We start from the raw sequence: 13,189 nt of genomic DNA, 5'->3' as shown, positions 1-13,189 counted from the left end.
CAATTGCAGGGCCATGTGTCGATCCCATCGAGACATTTAAAAAATGTGTTGTCAGGCCTAGTGGTCTACAGTGCTTGATTAAGTGTGGGGAGGTTTCGGATCATATCCCACCGTTGAGGTTGCCCTTGGTAAAGCTATTCTTCAATTTCTGAATCTTATCAGTCGCTCTAGGATTGTGCAGGGATTCTATATTCATGTGGGGCCATGCAAGAGAAGAAAAAACGTCTGTTTTGCGAAGATGTTTGTGTTCCAATCCACACATGTAGTTCATCGGCTTCACCACTCAGATACCAAGTCCTGTGCTTTCGCGGTGGCAGTGGGCCATCTTATCAGTGTTTGCCAGAGTCAAAATCTTCCAATGCCATACAAAACCAATGTTTTTTTGTGCGCACGATGAGGATGGGATTCGAACCCATGCATGCATAGCACAATGGATTAGCAGTCCATCGCCTTAACCACTCGGCCACCTCATCCTTTTTCTGTCTTTTGGCAGTTGTCCCCACAAACTGTAGTTGCTGTATTTAAACCCTTGATTGAAATCAATGAAAGTTAAGCATAGCAATTGCAGGGCCATGTGTCGATCCCATCGAGACATTTAAAAAATGTGTTGTCAGGCCGAGTGGTCTACAGTGCTTGATTAAGTGTGGGGAGGATTTCGGTTCAAATCCCACCGTTGAGGTTGCCCTTGGTAAAGCTATTCTTCAATTCCTGAATCTTATCAGTCGCTCTAGGAATGTGCAGGGATTCTATATTCATGTGGGGCCATGCAAGAGAAGAAAAAACATCTGTTTTGCGAAGATGTTTGTGTTCCAATCCACACATGTAGTTCATCGGCTTCACCACTCAGATACCAAGTCCTGTGCTGTGCTTTCGCGGTGGCAGTGGGCCATCTTATCAGTGTTTGCCAGAGTCAAAATCTTCCAATGCCATACAAAACCAATGTTCTTTTGTGCGCACTATGAGGATGGGATTCGAACCCATGCGTGCATAGCACAATGGATTAGGAGTCCATCGCCTTAACCACTCGGCCACCTCAACCTTCTTCCTGCTTGTTGCAGTTGCCCCCACAAACTGTAGTTGCTGTAATTTAACCCTTGATTGAAATCAATGAAAGTTAAGCATAGCAATTAAAGGGCCATGTGTCGATCCCATCGAGACATTTAACAATTGTGTTGTCAGGCCGAGTGGTGTACAGTGCTTGATTAAGTGTGGGGAGGTTTCGGTTCAAATCCCACCGTTGAGGTTGCCCTTGGTAAAGCTATTCTTCAATTCCTGAATCTTATCAGTTTGCTCTAGGATTGTGCAGGAATTCTATATTCATGTGGGGCCATGCAAGAGAAGACAAAACATCTGTTTTGCGAAGATGTTTGTGTTCCAATCCACACATGTAGTTCATCGGCTTCACCACTCAGATACCAAGTCCTGTGCTTTCGCGGTGGCAGTGGGCCATCTTATCAGTGTTTGCCAGAGTCAAAATCTTCCAATGCCATACAAAACAAATGTCTTTCTGTGCGCACGATGAGGATGGGATTCGAACCCATGCGTGCATAGCACAATGGATTAGCAGTCCATCGCCTTAACCACTCGGCCACCTCATCCTTATTCCTGCTTGTGGCAGTTGCCCCCACAAACTGTAGTTGCTGTAATTTAACCCTTGATTGAAATCAATGAAAGTTAAGCATAGCAATTAAAGGGCCATGTGTCGATCCCATCGAGACATTTAAAAAATGTGTTGTCAGGCCGAGTGGTGTACAGTGCTTGATTAAGTGTGGGGAGGTTTCGGTTCAAATCCCACCGTTGAGGTTGCCTTTGGTAAAGCTATTCTTCAATTTCTGAATCTTATCAGTCGCTCTAGGATTGTGCAGGGATTCTATATTCATGTGGGGCCATGCAAGAGAAGAAAAAACATCTGTTTTGCGAAGATTTGTGTTCGTGTTCCAATCCACACATGTAGTTCATCGGCTTCACCACTCAGATACCAAGTCCTGTGCTTTCGCGGTGGCAGTGGGCCATCTTATCAGTGTTTGCCAGAGTCAAAATCTTCCAATGCCATACAAAACAAATGTCTTTCTGTGCGCACGATGAGGATGGGATTCGAACCCATGCGTGCATAGCACAATGGATTAGCAGTCCATCGCCTTAACCACTCGGCCACCTCATCCTTATTCCTGCTTGTGGCAGTTGCCCCCACAAACTGTAGTTGCTGTAATTTAACCCTTGATTGAAATCAATGAAAGTTAAGCATAGCAATTAAAGGGCCATGTGTCGATCCCATCGAGACATTTAACAATTGTGTTGTCAGGCCGAGTGGTGTACAGTGCTTGATTAAGTGTGGGGAGGTTTCGGTTCAAATCCCACCGTTGAGGTTGCCCTTGGTAAAGCTATTCTTCAATTCCTGAATCTTATCAGTTTGCTCTAGGATTGTGCAGGGATTCTATATTCATGTGGGGCCATGCAAGAGAAGACAAAACATCTGTTTTGCGAAGATGTTTGTGTTCCAATCCACACATGTAGTTCATCGGCTTCACCACTCAGATACCAAGTCCTGTGCTTTCGCGGTCGCAGTGGGCCATCTTATCAGTGTTTGCCAGAGTCAAAATCTTCCAGTGCCATACAAAACCAATGTATTTTTGTGCGCACAATGAGGATGGGATTCAAACCCATGCGTGCATAGCACAATGGATTAGCAGTCCATCGCCTTAACCACTCAGCCACCTCATCCTTTTTCCTGCTTGTGGCAATTGCCCCCACAAACTGAAGTTGCTGTATTTAAACCCTTGATTGAAATCAATGAAAGTTAAGCATAGCAATTGCAGGGCCATGTGTCGATCCCATCGAGACATTTAAAAAATGTGTTGTCAGGCCTAGTGGTCTACAGTGCTTGATTAAGTGTGGGGAGGTTTCGGTTCAAATCCCACCGTTGAGGTTGCCCTTGGTAAAGCTATTCTTCAATTCCTGAATCTTATCAGTCGCTCTAGGATTGTGCAGGGATTCTATATTCATGTGGGGCCATGCAAGAGAAGAAAAAACATCTGTTTTGCGAAGATGTTTGTGTTCCAATCCACACATGTAGTTCATCGGCTTCACCACTCAGATACCAAGTCCTGTGCTTTCGCGGTGGCAGTGGGCCATCTTATCAATGTTTGCCAGAGTCAAAATCTTCCAATGCCATACAAAACCAAAGTTTTCTTTTTGCCACGATGAGGATGGGATTCGAACCCATAAGTGCATAGCACAATGGATTAGCAGTCCATCGCCTTAACCACTCGGCCACCTCATCCTTTTTCCTGCTTGTGGCAGTTGCCCCCACAAACTGTAGTTGCTGTATTTAAACCCTTGATTGAAATCAATGAAAGTTAAGCATAGCAATTGCAGGGCCATGTGTCGATCCCATCGAGACATTTAAAAATTGTGTTGTCAGGCCTAGTGGTCTACAGTGCTTGATTAAGTGTGGGGAGTTTTCGGTTCAAATCCCACCGTTGAGGTTGCCCTTGGTAAAGCTATTCTTCAATTTCTGAATCTTATCAGTCGCTCTAGGATTGTGCAGGGATTCTATATTCATGTGGGGCCATGCAAGAGAAGAAAAAACGTCTGTTTTGCGAAGATGTTTGTGTTCCAATCCACACATGTAGTTCATCGGCTTCACCACTCAGATACCAAGTCCTGTGCTTTCGCGGTGGCAGTGGGCCATCTTATCAATGTTTGCCAGAGTCAAAATCTTCCAATGCCATACAAAACCTAAGGTTTTTTGTAGGCACGACGAGGATGGGATTCGAACCCATGAGTGCATAGCACAACGGATTAGCAGTCCATCGCCTTAACCACTCGGCCACCTCATCCATTTTCTGTCTTGTGGCAGTTGCCCCCACAAACTGTAGTTGCTGTATTTAAACCCTTGATTGAAATCAATGAAAGTTAAGCATAGCAATTGCAGGGCCATGTGTCGATCCCATCGAGACATTTAAAAAATGTGTTGTCAGGCCTAGTGGTCTACAGTGCTTGATTAAGTGTGGGGAGGTTTCGGATCATATCCCACCGTTGAGGTTGCCCTTGGTAAAGCTATTCTTCAATTTCTGAATCTTATCAGTCGCTCTAGGATTGTGCAGGGATTCTAAATTCATGTGGGGCCATGCAAGAGAAGAAAAAACGTCTGTTTTGCGAAGATGTTTGTGTTCCAATCCACACATGTAGTTCATCGGCTTCACCACTCAGATACCAAGTCCTGTGCTTTCGCGGTGGCAGTGGGCCATCTTATCAGTGTTTGCCAGAGTCAAAATCTTCCAATGCCATACAAAACCAATGTTTTTTTGTGCGCACGATGAGGATGGGATTCGAACCCATGCATGCATAGCACAATGGATTAGCAGTCCATCGCCTTAACCACTCGGCCACCTCATCCTTTTTCTGTCTTTTGGCAGTTGTCCCCACAAACTGTAGTTGCTGTATTTAAACCCTTGATTGAAATCAATGAAAGTTAAGCATAGCAATTGCAGGGCCATGTGTCGATCCCATCGAGACATTTAAAAAATGTGTTGTCAGGCCGAGTGGTGTACAGTGCTTGATTAAGTGTGGGGAGGTTTCGGTTCAAATCCCACCGTTGAGGTTGCCCTTGGTAAAGCTATTCTTCAATTCCTGAATCTTATCAGTTTGCTCTAGGATTGTGCAGGGATTCTATATTCATGTGGGGCCATGCAAGAGAAGAAAAAACATCTGTTTTGCGAAGATGTTTGTGTTCCAATCCACACATGTAGTTCATCGGCTTCACCACTCAGATACCAAGTCCTGTGCTGTGCTTTCGCGGTGGCAGTGGGCCATCTTATCAGTGTTTGCCAGAGTCAAAATCTTCCAATGCCATACAAAACCAATGTTTTTTTGTGCGCACTATGAGGATGGGATTCGAACCCATGCGTGCATAGCACAATAGATTAGCAGTCCATCGCCTTAACCACTCGGCCACCTCATCCTTTTTCTGTCATGTGGCAGTTGCCCCCACAAACTGTAGTTGCTGTATTTAAACCCTTGATTGAAATCATTGAAAGTTAAGTATAGCAATTGCAGGGCCATGTGTCGATCCCATCGAGACATTTAAAAAATGTGTTGTCAGGCCTAGTGGTCTACAGTGCTTGATTAAGTGTGGGGAGGTTTCGGTTCATATCCCACCGTTGAGGTTGCCTTTGGTAAAGCTATTCTTCAATTTCTGAATCTTATCAGTCGCTCTAGGATTGTGCAGGGATTCTATATTCATGTGGGGCCATGCAAGAGAAGAAAAAACATCTGTTTTGCGAAGATTTGTGTTCGTGTTCCAATCCACACATGTAGTTCATCGGCTTCACCACTCAAATACCAAGTCCTGTGCTTTCGCGGTGGCAGTGGGCCATCTTATCAGTGTTTGCCAGAGTCAAAATCTTCCAATGCCATACAAAACCAATATTTTTTGTGCGCACGATGAGGATGGGATTCGAACCCATATATGGATAGCACAATGGATTAGCAGTCCATCGCCTTAACCACTCGGCCACCTCATCCTTCTTCCTGCTTGTGGCAGTTGTCCCCACAAACTGTAGTTGCTGTAATTTAACCCTTGATTGAAATCAATGAAAGTTAAGCATAGCAATTAAAGGGCCATGTGTCGATCCCATCGAGACATTTAACAATTGTGTTGTCAGGCCGAGTGGTGTACAGTGCTTGATTAAGTGTGGGGAGGTTTCGGTTCAAATCCCACCGTTGAGGTTGCCCTTGGTGAAGCTATTCTTCAATTCCTGAATCTTATCAGTTTGCTCTAGGATTGTGCAGGGATTCTATATTCATGTGGGGCCATGCAAGAGAAGACAAAACATCTGTTTTGCGAAGATGTTTGTGTTCCAATCCACACATGTAGTTCATCGGCTTCACCACTCAGATACCAAGTCCTGTGCTTTCGCGGTGGCAGTGGGCCATCTTATCAGTGTTTGCCAGAGTCAAAATCTTCCAATGCCATACAAAACCAAAGTTTTATTGTAGGCACGATGAGGATGGGATTCGAACCCATGCGTGCATAGCACAATGGATTAGCAGTCCATCGCCTTAACCACTCGGCCACCTCATCCTTTTTCTGTCTTGTGGCAGTTGCCCCCACAAACTGTAGTTGCTGTATTTAAACCCTTGATCTAAATCAATGAAAGTTAAGTATAGCAATTGCAGGGCCATGTGTCGATCCCATCGAGACATTTAAAAAATGTGTTGTCAGGCCTAGTGGTCTACAGTGCTTGATTAAGTGTGGGGAGGTTTCGGTTCATATCCCACCGTTGAGGTTGCCTTTGGTAAAGCTATTCTTCAATTTCTGAATCTTATCAGTCGCTCTAGGATTGTGCAGGGATTCTATATTCATGTGGGGCCATGCAAGAGAAGAAAAAACATCTGTTTTGCGAAGATTTGTGTTCGTGTTCCAATCCACACATGTAGTTCATCGGCTTCACCACTCAGATACCAAGTCCTGTGCTTTCGCGGTGGCAGTGGGCCATCTTATCAGTGTTTGCCAGAGTCAAAATCTTCCAATGCCATACAAAACCAATATTTTTTGTGCGCACGATGAGGATGGGATTCGAACCCATGCATGCATAGCACAATGGATTAGCAGTCCATCGCCTTAACCACTCGGCCACCTCATCCTTTTTCCTGCTTGTGGCAGTTGCCCCCACAAACTGTAGTTGCTGTAATTTAACCCTTGATTGAAATCAATGAAAGTTAAGCATAGCAATTAAAGGGCCATGTGTCGATCCCATCGAGACATTTAACAATTGTGTTGTCAGGCCGAGTGGTGTACAGTGCTTGATTAAGTGTGGGGAGGTTTCGGTTCAAATCCCACCGTTGAGGTTGCCCTTGGTAAAGCTATTCTTCAATTCCTGAATCTTATCAGTTTGCTCTAGGATTGTGCAGGGATTCTATATTCATGTGGGGCCATGCAAGAGAAGAAAAAACATCTGTTTTGCGAAGATGTTTGTGTTCCAATCCACACATGTAGTTCATCGGCTTCACCACTCAGATACCAAGTCCTGTGCTTTCGCGGTGGCAGTGGGCCATCTTATCAGTGTTTGCCAGAGTCAAAATCTTCCAATGCCATACAAAACCAATGTTTTTTTGTGCGCACGATGAGGATGGGATTCGAACCCATGCGTGCGTAGCACAATGGATTAGCAGTCCATCGCCTTAACCACTCGGCCACCTCATCCTTTTTCTGCTTGTTGCAGTTGCCCCCACAAACTGTAGTTGCTGTATTTAAACCCTTGATTGAAATCATTGAAAGTTAAGTATAGCAATTGCAGGGCCATGTGTCGATCCCATCGAGACATTTAAAAAATGTGTTGTCAGGCCTAGTGGTCTACAGTGCTTGATTAAGTGTGGGGAGGTTTCGGTTCATATCCCACCGTTGAGGTTGCCTTTGGTAAAGCTATTCTTCAATTTCTGAATCTTATCAGTCGCTCTAGGATTGTGCAGGGATTCTATATTCATGTGGGGCCATGCAAGAGAAGAAAAAACATCTGTTTTGCGAAGATTTGTGTTCGTGTTCCAATCCACACATGTAATTCATCGGCTTCACCACTCAAATACCAAGTCCTGTGCTTTCGCGGTGGCAGTGGGCCATCTTATCAGTGTTTGCCAGAGTCAAAATCTTCCAATGCCATACAAAACCAATATTTTTTGTGCGCACGATGAGGATGGGATTCGAACCCATGCATGCATAGCACAATAGATTAGCAGTCCATCGCCTTAACCACTCGGCCACCTCATCCTTCTTCCTGCTTGTGGCAGTTGCCCCCACAAACTGTAGTTGCTGTAATTTAACCCTTGATTGAAATCAATGAAAGTTAAGCATAGCAATTAAAGGGCCATGTGTCGATCCCATCGAGACATTTAACAATTGTGTTGTCAGGCCGAGTGGTGTACAGTGCTTGATTAAGTGTGGGGAGGTTTCGGTTCAAATCCCACCGTTGAGGTTGCCCTTGGTGAAGCTATTCTTCAATTCCTGAATCTTATCAGTTTGCTCTAGGATTGTGCAGGGATTCTATATTCATGTGGGGCCATGCAAGAGAAGACAAAACATCTGTTTTGCGAAGATGTTTGTGTTCCAATCCACACATGTAGTTCATCGGCTTCACCACTCAGATACCAAGTCCTGTGCTTTCGCGGTGGCAGTGGGCCATCTTATCAGTGTTTGCCAGAGTCAAAATCTTCCAATGCCATACAAAACCAATGTTTTTTTGTGCGCACGATGAGGATGGGATTCGAACCCATGCGTGCGTAGCACAATGGATTAGCAGTCCATCGCCTTAACCACTCGGCCACCTCATCCTTTTTCCTGCTTGTTGCAGTTGCCCCCACAAACTGTAGTTGCTGTAATTTAACCCTTGATTGAAATCAATGAAAGTTAAGCATAGCAATTAAAGGGCCATGTGTCGATCCCATCGAGACATTTAACAATTGTGTTGTCAGGCCGAGTGGTGTACAGTGCTTGATTAAGTGTGGGGAGGTTTCGGTTCAAATCCCACCGTTGAGGTTGCCCTTGGTCAAGCTATTCTTCAATTCCTGAATCTTATCAGTTTGCTCTAGGATTGTGCAGGGATTCTATATTCATGTGGGGCCATGCAAGAGAAGACAAAACATCTGTTTTGCGGCAGATGTTTGTGTTCCAATCCACACATGTAGTTCATCGGCTTCACCACTCAGATACCAAGTCCTGTGCTTTCGCGGTGGCAGTGGGCCATCTTATCAGTGTTTGCCAGAGTAAAAATCTTCCAATGCCATACAAAACCAAAGTTTTATTGTATGCAAGATGAGGATGGGATTCGAACCCATGCGTGCATAGCACAATGGATTAGCAGTCCATCGCCTTAACCACTCGGCCACCTCATCCTTCTTCTGTCTTGTGGCAGTTGCCCCCACAAACTGTAGTTGCTGTATTTAAACCCTTGATTGAAATCAATGAAAGTTAAGTATAGCAATTGCAGGGCCATGTGTCGATCCCATCGAGACATTTAAAAAATGTGTTGTCAGGCCTAGTGGTCTACAGTGCTTGATTAAGTGTGTGGAGGTTTCGGTTCATATCCCACCGTTGAGGTTGCCTTTGGTAAAGCTATTCTTCAATTTCTGAATCTTATCAGTCGCTCTAGGATTGTGCAGGGATTCTATATTCATGTGGGGCCATGCAAGAGAAGAAAAAACATCTGTTTTGCGAAGATTTGTGTTCGTGTTCGAATCCACACATGTAGTTCATCGGCTTCACCACTCAGATACCAAGTCCTGTGCTTTCGCGGTGGCAGTGGGCCATCTTATCAGTGTTTGCCAGAGTCAAAATCTTCCAATGCCATACAAAACCAATATTTTTTGTGCGCACGATGAGGATGGGATTCGAACCCATGCATGCATAGCACAATGGATTAGCAGTCCATCGCCTTAACCACTCGGCCACCTCATCCTTTTTCCTGCTTGTGGCAGTTGCCCCCACAAACTGTAGTTGCTGTAATTTAACCCTTTATTGAAATCAATGAAAGTTAAGCATAGCAATTAAAGGGCCATGTGTCGATCCCATCGAGACATTTAATAATTGTGTTGTCAGGCCGAGTGGTGTACAGTGCTTGATTAAGTGTGGGGAGGTTTCGGTTCAAATCCCACCGTTGAGGTTGCCCTTGGTAAAGCTATTCTTCAATTCCTGAATCTTATCAGTTTGCTCTAGGATTGTGCAGGGATTCTATATTCATGTGGGGCCATGCAAGAGAAGAAAAAACATCTGTTTTGCGAAGATGTTTGTGTTCCAATCCACACATGTAGTTCATCGGCTTCACCACTCAGATACCAAGTCCTGTGCTTTCGCGGTGGCAGTGGGCCATCTTATCAGTGTTTGCCAGTCAAAATCTTCCAATGCCATACAAAACAAATGTTTTTCTGTGCGCACGATGAGGACGGGATTCGAACCCATGCGTGCATAGCACAATGGATTAGCAGTCCATCGCCTTAACCACTCGGCCACCTCATCCTTATTTCTGCTTGTGGCAGTTGCCCCCACAAACTGTAGTTGCTGTAATTTAACCCTTGATTGAAATCAATGAAAGTTAAGCACAGCAATTAAAGGGCCATGTGTCGATCCCATCGAGACATTTAACAATTGTGTTGTCAGGCCGAGTGGTGTACAGTGCTTGATTAAGTGTGGGGAGGTTTCGGTTCAAATCCCACCGTTGAGGTTGCCCTTGGTAAAGCTATTCTTCAATTCCTGAATCTTATCAGTTTGCTCTAGGATTGTGCAGGGATTCTATATTCATGTGGGGCCATGCAAGAGAAGACAAAACATCTGTTTTGCGAAGATGTTTGTGTTCCAATCCACACATGTAGTTCATCGGCTTCACCACTCAGATACCAAGTCCTGTGCTTTCGCGGTGGCAGTGGGCCATCTTATCAGTGTTTGCCAGAGTCAAAATCTTCCAATGCCATACAAAACCAATGTTTTTTTGTGCGCACGATGAGGATGGGATTCGAACCCATGCGTGCATAGCACAATGGATTAGCAGTCCATCGCCTTAACCACTCGGCCACCTCATCCTTGTTCCTGCTTGTGGCAGTTGCCCCCACAAACTGTAGTTGCTGTAATTTAACCCTTGATTGAAATCAATGAAAGTTAAGCATAGCAATTAAAGGGCCATGTGTCGATCCCATCGAGACATTTAACAATTGTGTTGTCAGGCCGAGTGGTGTACAGTGCTTAATTAAGTGTGGGGAGGTTTCGGTTCAAATCCCACCGTTGAGGTTGCCCTTGGTGAAGCTATTCTTCAATTCCTGAATCTTATCAGTTTGCTCTAGGATTGTGCAGGGATTCTATATTCATGTGGGGCCATGCAAGAGAAGACAAAACATCTGTTTTGCGAAGATGTTTGTGTTCCAATCCACACATATAGTTCATCGGCTTCACCACTCAGATACCAAGTCCTGTGCTTTCGCGGTCGCAGTGGGCCATCTTATCAGTGTTTGCCAGAGTCAAAATCTTCCAATGCCATACAAAACCAAAGTTTTTTTGTAGGTACGATGAGGATGGGATTCGAAAAAATGCGTTCATAGCACAATGGATTAGCAGTCCATCGCCTTAACCACTCGGCCACCTCATCCTTTTTCCTTCTTGTGGCAGTTGACCCCACAAACTGTAGTTGCTGTATTTAAACCCTTGATTGAAATCAATGAAAGTTAAGCATAGCAATTGCAGGGCCATGTGTCGATCCCATCGAGACATTTAAAAAATGTGTTGTCAGGCCTAGTGGTCTACAGTGCTTGATTAAGTGTGGGGAGGTTTCGGTTCAAATCCCACCGTTGAGGTTGCCCTTGGTAAAGCTATTCTTCAATTCCTGAATCTTATCAGTCGCTCTAGGATTGTGCAGGGATTCTATATTCATGTGGGGCCATGCAAGAGAAGAAAAAACATCTGTTTTGCGAAGATGTTTGTGTTCCAATCCACACATGTAGTTCATCGGCTTCACCACTCAGATACCAAGTCCTGTGCTTTCGCGGTGGTAATGGGCCATCTTATCAGTGTTTGCCAGAGTCAAAATCTTCCAATGCCATACAAAACAACGTTTTTTTGTGCGCACGATGAGGATGGGATTCAAACCCATGCGTGCATAGCAAAAATGGATTAGCAGTCCATCTCCTTAACCACTCGGCCACCTCATCCTTATTCTGTCTTGTGGCAGTTGCCCCCACAAACTGTAGTTGCTGTATTTAAACCCTTGATTGAAATCAATGAAAGTTAAGCATAGCAATTGCAGGGCCATGTGTCGATCCCATCGAGACATTTAATTAACAAATGTGTTGTCAGGCAGAGTTGTCTACAGTGCTTGATTAAGTGTGGGGAGGTTTCGGTTCAAATCCCACCGTTGAGGTTGCCCTTGGTAAAGCTATTCTTCAATTTCTGAATCTTATCAGTCGCTCTAGGATTGTGCAGGGATTCTATATTCATGTGGGGCCATGCAAGAGAAGACAAAACATCTGTTTTGCGAAGATGTTTGTGTTCCAATCCACACATGTAGTTCATCGGCTTCACCACTCAGATACCAAGTCCTGTGCTTTCGCGGTGGCAGTGGGCCATCTTATCAGTGTTTGCGAGAGTCAAAATCTTCCAATGCCATACAAAACCAATGTTTTTTTGTGCACACGATGAGGATGGGATTCGCACCCATGCGTGCATAGCACAATGGATTAGCAGTCCATCGCCTTAACCACTCGGCCACCTCATCCTTTTTCCTGCTTGTGGCAGTTGCCCCCACAAACTGTAGTTGCTGTAATTTAACCCTTGATTGAAATCAATGAAAGTTAAGCATAGCAATTAAAGGGCCATGTGTCGATCCCATCGAGACATTTAACAATTGTGTTGTCAGGCCGAGTGGTGTACAGTGCTTGATTAAGTGTGGGGAGGTTTCGGTTCAAATCCCACTGTTGAGGTTGCCCTTGGTGAAGCTATTCTTCAATTCCTGAATCTTATCAGTTTGCTCTAGGATTGTGCAGGGATTCTATATTCATGTGGGGCCATGCAAGAGAAGACAAAACATCTGTTTTGCGAAGATGTTTGTGTTCCAATCCACACATATAGTTCATCGGCTTCACCACTCAGATACCAAGTCCTGTGCTTTCGCGGTCGCAGTGGGCCATCTTATCAGTGTTTGCCAGAGTCAAAATCTTCCAATGCCATACAAAACCAAAGTTTTTTTGTAGGTACGATGAGGATGGGATTCGAAAAAATGCGTTCATAGCACAATGGATTAGCAGTCCATCGCCTTAACCACTCGGCCACCTCATCCTTTTTCCTTCTTGTGGCAGTTGACCCCACAAACTGTAGTTGCTGTATTTAAACCCTTGATTGAAATCAATGAAAGTTAAGCATAGCAATTGCAGGGCCATGTGTCGATCCCATCGAGACATTTAAAAAATGTGTTGTCAGGCCGAGTGGTCTACAGTGCTTGATTAAGTGTGGGGAGGTTTCGGTTCAAATCCCACCGTTGAGGTTGCCCTTGGTAAAGCTATTCTTCAATTCCTGAATCTTATCAGTCGCTCTAGGATTGTGCAGGGATTCTATATTCATGTGGGGCCATGCAAGAGAAGAAAAAACATCTGTTTTGCGAAGATGTTTGTGTTCCAATCCACACATGTAGTTCATCGGCTTCACCACTCAGATACC

At 44.7% G+C, this 13,189-nt stretch overlaps 17 non-coding genes across 17 annotated transcripts; all 17 read right to left on the bottom strand.

Moving 5' to 3' along the window:
* Nucleotides 1–391: 391 nt before the first annotated feature.
* trnas-gcu (transfer RNA serine (anticodon GCU)) lies at nucleotides 392–473 on the bottom strand. The gene has a single exon. It is a non-coding gene; the product is annotated as a tRNA-Ser (tRNA).
* Nucleotides 474–948: 475 nt separating this feature from the next.
* trnar-ccu (transfer RNA arginine (anticodon CCU)) lies at nucleotides 949–1,038 on the bottom strand. Its single transcript has one exon. It is a non-coding gene; the product is annotated as a tRNA-Arg (tRNA).
* A 478-nt stretch (nucleotides 1,039–1,516) lies between these two features.
* On the bottom strand, nucleotides 1,517–1,598 carry trnas-gcu (transfer RNA serine (anticodon GCU)). The gene has a single exon. It is a non-coding gene; the product is annotated as a tRNA-Ser (tRNA).
* Nucleotides 1,599–2,079: 481 nt separating this feature from the next.
* On the bottom strand, nucleotides 2,080–2,161 carry trnas-gcu (transfer RNA serine (anticodon GCU)). The gene has a single exon. It is a non-coding gene; the product is annotated as a tRNA-Ser (tRNA).
* A 1,037-nt stretch (nucleotides 2,162–3,198) lies between these two features.
* Nucleotides 3,199–3,280, bottom strand: trnas-gcu (transfer RNA serine (anticodon GCU)). The gene has a single exon. It is a non-coding gene; the product is annotated as a tRNA-Ser (tRNA).
* A 477-nt stretch (nucleotides 3,281–3,757) lies between these two features.
* Nucleotides 3,758–3,839, bottom strand: trnas-gcu (transfer RNA serine (anticodon GCU)). Its single transcript has one exon. It is a non-coding gene; the product is annotated as a tRNA-Ser (tRNA).
* Nucleotides 3,840–4,316: 477 nt separating this feature from the next.
* trnas-gcu (transfer RNA serine (anticodon GCU)) lies at nucleotides 4,317–4,398 on the bottom strand. Its single transcript has one exon. It is a non-coding gene; the product is annotated as a tRNA-Ser (tRNA).
* Nucleotides 4,399–6,003: 1,605 nt separating this feature from the next.
* On the bottom strand, nucleotides 6,004–6,085 carry trnas-gcu (transfer RNA serine (anticodon GCU)). Its single transcript has one exon. It is a non-coding gene; the product is annotated as a tRNA-Ser (tRNA).
* Nucleotides 6,086–6,565: 480 nt separating this feature from the next.
* Nucleotides 6,566–6,647, bottom strand: trnas-gcu (transfer RNA serine (anticodon GCU)). The gene has a single exon. It is a non-coding gene; the product is annotated as a tRNA-Ser (tRNA).
* A 478-nt stretch (nucleotides 6,648–7,125) lies between these two features.
* On the bottom strand, nucleotides 7,126–7,207 carry trnas-gcu (transfer RNA serine (anticodon GCU)). Its single transcript has one exon. It is a non-coding gene; the product is annotated as a tRNA-Ser (tRNA).
* Nucleotides 7,208–7,686: 479 nt separating this feature from the next.
* trnas-gcu (transfer RNA serine (anticodon GCU)) lies at nucleotides 7,687–7,768 on the bottom strand. The gene has a single exon. It is a non-coding gene; the product is annotated as a tRNA-Ser (tRNA).
* A 478-nt stretch (nucleotides 7,769–8,246) lies between these two features.
* trnas-gcu (transfer RNA serine (anticodon GCU)) lies at nucleotides 8,247–8,328 on the bottom strand. Its single transcript has one exon. It is a non-coding gene; the product is annotated as a tRNA-Ser (tRNA).
* Nucleotides 8,329–8,807: 479 nt separating this feature from the next.
* trnas-gcu (transfer RNA serine (anticodon GCU)) lies at nucleotides 8,808–8,889 on the bottom strand. Its single transcript has one exon. It is a non-coding gene; the product is annotated as a tRNA-Ser (tRNA).
* A 480-nt stretch (nucleotides 8,890–9,369) lies between these two features.
* trnas-gcu (transfer RNA serine (anticodon GCU)) lies at nucleotides 9,370–9,451 on the bottom strand. The gene has a single exon. It is a non-coding gene; the product is annotated as a tRNA-Ser (tRNA).
* Nucleotides 9,452–9,927: 476 nt separating this feature from the next.
* Nucleotides 9,928–10,009, bottom strand: trnas-gcu (transfer RNA serine (anticodon GCU)). Its single transcript has one exon. It is a non-coding gene; the product is annotated as a tRNA-Ser (tRNA).
* Nucleotides 10,010–10,487: 478 nt separating this feature from the next.
* On the bottom strand, nucleotides 10,488–10,569 carry trnas-gcu (transfer RNA serine (anticodon GCU)). The gene has a single exon. It is a non-coding gene; the product is annotated as a tRNA-Ser (tRNA).
* Nucleotides 10,570–12,169: 1,600 nt separating this feature from the next.
* trnas-gcu (transfer RNA serine (anticodon GCU)) lies at nucleotides 12,170–12,251 on the bottom strand. Its single transcript has one exon. It is a non-coding gene; the product is annotated as a tRNA-Ser (tRNA).
* Nucleotides 12,252–13,189: the final 938 nt, after the last annotated feature.

Source organism: Salvelinus fontinalis, chromosome 10, assembly GCF_029448725.1.
Source record: "Salvelinus fontinalis isolate EN_2023a chromosome 10, ASM2944872v1, whole genome shotgun sequence".
Classification (NCBI taxonomy): domain Eukaryota; kingdom Metazoa; phylum Chordata; class Actinopteri; order Salmoniformes; family Salmonidae; genus Salvelinus; species Salvelinus fontinalis.
The sequence above is the reverse complement of the archived record's forward strand: the minus strand, read 5'-3'. Positions and strand labels throughout refer to the sequence as shown.